This window comes from Anneissia japonica, unplaced genomic scaffold, assembly GCF_011630105.1.
Source record: "Anneissia japonica isolate Jap-2015-1 unplaced genomic scaffold, ASM1163010v1 scaffold287981_len1045443_cov154, whole genome shotgun sequence".
NCBI classification, from domain to species: Eukaryota; Metazoa; Echinodermata; class Crinoidea; order Comatulida; family Comatulidae; genus Anneissia; species Anneissia japonica.
In genome coordinates, this window is record NW_022695194.1 from 277,478 (window position 1) to 282,292 (window position 4,815).

At 36.3% G+C, this 4,815-nt stretch overlaps 1 protein-coding gene across 1 annotated transcript in view; it reads left to right on the top strand.

Moving 5' to 3' along the window:
* Nucleotides 1-611: 611 nt before the first annotated feature.
* Nucleotides 612-4,815, top strand: part of LOC117101410 — a 37,470-nt gene continuing 33,266 nt past the window's right edge. The window contains exon 1 of the mRNA XM_033241389.1: nucleotides 612-834. The gene's annotated coding sequence lies outside the window, so the exon portion shown is untranslated. The remainder of the gene's footprint in view (nucleotides 835-4,815) is intronic.

Below are 4,815 nucleotides of genomic sequence, written 5' to 3' on the forward strand. Positions count from 1 at the left end.
CATGCCAAGACGACCAATCGATGTTTGTATCAGGGTCAAGAAAAGCAGTGTCAAACGGAATGTGAAGCAGATGTTCTTTGGGACCACTAAAGTCGTTCAGTTCAAAGTTATAGCAAACACGACGAATTTCTGGGTGTTTCTCAATTCTAGTTTGAATACTAAATTCTATTTTATCAATGATATACAGTCTTGAGCCAATACAGATGTATATGGGTGCAGTTTTGTGAAAAGCTTACTGATTTGTTGACAGGTGTTTACGATAAAATGCATTGTGAATTGTGTGTTATGCTAAACGATTCTCTTTTATGTATATTCACAAACTGTAGAATAATCAAAATAGACATATTATGTCTATTTTAATCATTCCTCAGCTACGATACAATCTGTATTTAATACAATATTGATACATTAATTTTATATTGAACTATAACAGTAAACCTACCTAATCACAGTTCTGTAAGGCATACCAAATTGGATTTGCTCCCAATTTTACTGGACAGTTTGCATACATTATTTTCTATAGAGGAGTGGGATTTAGTCGGCCGTATGGTTTCCTACTGTCTTTCTCACATATATGATCCAATTCTAGCTCCTGAAAAACGTGGTGCAGTATGTAGTAATTAAAGTCAGTTTTCATTACTTTTTTATTAACAGAAGCTCCAGTAACCGATGCACTAACCACTCTATCACAAACCACTTTTGCACCGACTACTGTAAAATGGACAACTAATGCACCAACCACTGATGCACTGACTACCACTCAAGAACCGACCACTGTATCACCAAGCATTATAACACCGACCAATGATCGACCAAACTTAAACTGGACAGATGGTAAGTTGAAGCAATATTTAATGGATTGCGGGAGTTAATTAGCTTTGTGGTTAAGACGCTTTGTAGTTAAGATGCTTGCCCTCTAATTCAAGGGTCCTGGGCTCAATTTTGTCACAGCAGGATTTTTTCTCATGACCAAAAACAACTCTATTCCCAAAGCCTTATAAAGAGACTTGAATTTAAGCATAATTCCATCCTGCAATATGTAGTAATAAAAGTAAGTTTTCATTAGGCGCGATCTACAAATTATCCCCAACGACAGAAACGGGTCAAACACGTTTACTATTGTTATATGACAAGCTCCCAAACGCGTCTGTGAAATGCCGTTTGGAAGCTTGTCGTTCGAGCCGTTTATTCCGTTTGGAAGTTAACTCCTCCCCTTTTCATATGGCTGACTGCTCGTGAATGGCAAAATGTTAAAGGGTCCTGGGCTCAATTTTGTCACAGCAGGATTTTTTCTCATGACCAAAAACAACTCTATTCCCAAAGCCTTATAAAGAGACTTGAATTTAAGCATAATTCCATCCTGCAATATGTAGTAATTAAAGTAAGTTTTCATTATTAGAAACGGACATAGAACGGACTGCTAATACACCAAACAATGATGCATTGACCACCAATCAAGAACCGACCACTGTATCACCAGCCACTATAACACCGACCAATGATCGACTAAACTTAAAATCGACAGGCGGTAAGTTAGAGTATGTTGAATTAATATTTAATGGAGTGCGGGAGTTAATTACCTTTGTGGTTAAAATGCTTGCCCTCTAATTCCAGGGTCTTGGGCTCAATTACTGTCACAGCAGGACTTTTCACGACCAAAAACAAATCTATTCCCAAAGCCTTATAGAGAGACTTAGATTTAAGCATAATTCCATCCTGCAATGTGTAGTAAATTCAGTAAGTTTTTTATTATTTTTCCAGAAACAACAGGAGCAGCAACAACCGCAGCACGAACCACTCTATCACGAGCCACTGATGCACCGACTACTCTAGCAAAGACCGCTGCAGAACGGGCTACTAATGCGCCAAACAATGATGCACTGACCACCACTGAAGAACCGACCACTGTATCACCAGCCACTATAACACCGAAAAATAATCGACTAAACTTAAAATCGACAGGCGGTAAGTTAAAGTATGTTGAATTAATATTTAATGGTGTGCGGGAGTTAATTACCTTTGTGGTTAAGATGCTTGCCCTCTAATTCCATGGTCCTGGGCTCAATTTGTGTCACAGTGGGATTTTTTTCTCATGACCAAAAACAACTCTACTCCCAAAGCCTTATAAAGAGACTTGGATTTAAAGCATAATTCCATCCTGCAATATGCAGTAATTAAATTAAGTTTTCATTATTTTTTTCCAGAAATAACAGGAGCAGCAACAACCGTAGCACGAACCACTCTATTACGAGCCACTGATGCACAGACTACTGTAGCAAAGGCCGCTGCAGATCGGAGTACTAATGCGCAAACCAATAATGCCCTGAACACAATTCAAGAACCCACCATTGAATCACCAGCCACTATAACACAGACCAATGATCGACCAAACTTAAACTTGACAGGTGGTAAGTTAGTGTATGTTGGAGTAATATTTAATGAAGTGCGAGAGTATATTAGTTTAGTGGCTAAGTTACTTGCCCTTGAATTCCAATGTCCTGTAGGCTATGGGGTGAAAATCCTATCGTTCAACCCCATTGTGAATTTATCATAATACTTAAACTCCTCATGATAATTACTTCAATAATATCTATCAGCACTACAAAAAAGTTCGACCGTAAGAACTTCTGCAAACACGAAAAAATGACGTTTAAGCATACGAAATTGAAAATTCTTTGTTTGTACAGGACATTTTATAACCGTCATTGTACACTTTCGAATATTGTTTTTTTTTTTTTTTTTTTGATACGTAGTTTATTTTTTACTAACTTGGTATTACTGCTTAAAAAACAAATGTAAAAAATATAATTAGCTATAGTTTGTATTTTAATAAAGGAATAATATTTTTTAACGTACTTGTAAGTTGGTTTTGTTACAATAACTTCAGCCAACAACAACATGGCTTCGTCTAGTGACGGACATGTGTGACGATGAAGAAATAAAGAGTTGTTTCGCAGTGAAGGAATCGCTAATACGGTGGTACTTATACACATCCTACAATTATTCTTTAATGTTTTGTTAATTAAATAAAAAAATAAAAAATTAGTATAAACCAGAAAAGAAAAACAGCCTAGGCTAGCCGCTGCACTGGACCTTGTCTACTACTATAGTTATTTAGGCCTAGGATGCTAGTTTTACTCGGGGCCAGTGATTCTTCCGGGCCTACCGTCTAGACATATACATTAAGTCAGCATTCCGCAAACTTTTTACTTCATGGCCTATTTACGATTCCAGGCACCAAGCCGCGACCCAGCAGCCCAGCCGCGCCAGGGACCAACATACCAAATCCTGGCAAAAACTTTTAATCATGAAGCACCCATATGTATATACCGACGTTCCGGAAACTATGGTCCGTGGCCAGCGTGACCACTCATACTTTTTGCTATACTCAATGACTGGGTAAAAATTAAATAAGGTTCAGCAAAAATTGCCCAAAATTACCCAAGCTTCCTGAAAATGCATTAAAATTTGAAAAATATATATTTTTTGCATGTATAGTTTCCCTTTTAGTTCAATTTATAAACCATTTTTATTGTAATTGTTTGTGTTAATTATTAAAATTAATATTCATGAGGTAATAATACGGATAGAAAAATACGCCCTCAGTCGGCCAGTGTTATCAGTGTAGATCAGTGATCAAGTTTTATTATGTAATGCATTAATTAGGTAAGATCAATGGCAACGCATATCACAAATTAAACAATTCTGAACCCATGTTTATAGCAATTAACAGTGTTATGTGCACTTAGATGAGTTTTGTTTACTTAAATGGACTGAAATATACTTAAGCCTGGTTCTCACGAGAGCCCTGTATCCGGATCGGGAGCTAACCGTTAGCGCGCTAACCGTTAGCACCTGCGTGAGAACGCCCGATCGGTTAACGCTAACCGTTAGAAGTATCTGGATACCGCTAACGGTTAGCAAGCTCTCTCGGTTAGCAAGTGAGCATGTTTCAATCATCAACCAATCACACGTACGCGTTTACAATTTCCAGTTTCTTCTTGGCTACTGATTCAATCATCATATTCTTGGTATCTGGATCGGTTAACAGGATCTAGATCCTGCTAACCGTTAGTTGCCGTGTGAGAACATAGCATTTGTTACTTCTTAATTCTTCTTATATAACAAAAATATTTAATTTGCTTAGTAAAATTAAAATACCCAAGGATTTGAACGGAGTACCCAAGAACCAAAGACCAAGTCAAAATACCCAAGATCTTGTGTAAATACCCAAGCAGTGGTCACGCTGTCCGCGGCCCAAATTTGGGCCGCGAAACATTTTTGGATGGAGGGCCGCGAAGCCTCCTGGAAATTGCAAAAAAAATAAAAAAATAAAAAAAATAACAAAGAGACGTTTCATCATGGACAAAGTTTTTAATAAAATGAATGCGTCGCTTGCACATGCGGCTAAAGTGCCAGGTGATGCGTGCTATTATTATTATTATTATTATTATTATTATTATTATTATTATTATTATTATTATTATTATTATTATTATTATTATTACTATTATTATTATTGTTCATCATTATTAGGTTTTGTTCTGTTTGCTGACGACACCAATCTTTTCTATTCAAACAAAAACTTACCAGAACTTTTTAAAATTACTAACGCTGAATTAAGCAAAGTATCCAACTGGTTTAAATTAAATAAATTATCATTGAACATTAATAAAACTAATTTTATTCTTTTTAATCACAAAACAAAACAAGACTATAATCATGTTTTAAAAATAGATAATAATATTATTAACCAGGTCAGTGAAACAAAATTTCTCGGTGTAACATTAGATTCCAAGCTTTCCTGGCAACCTC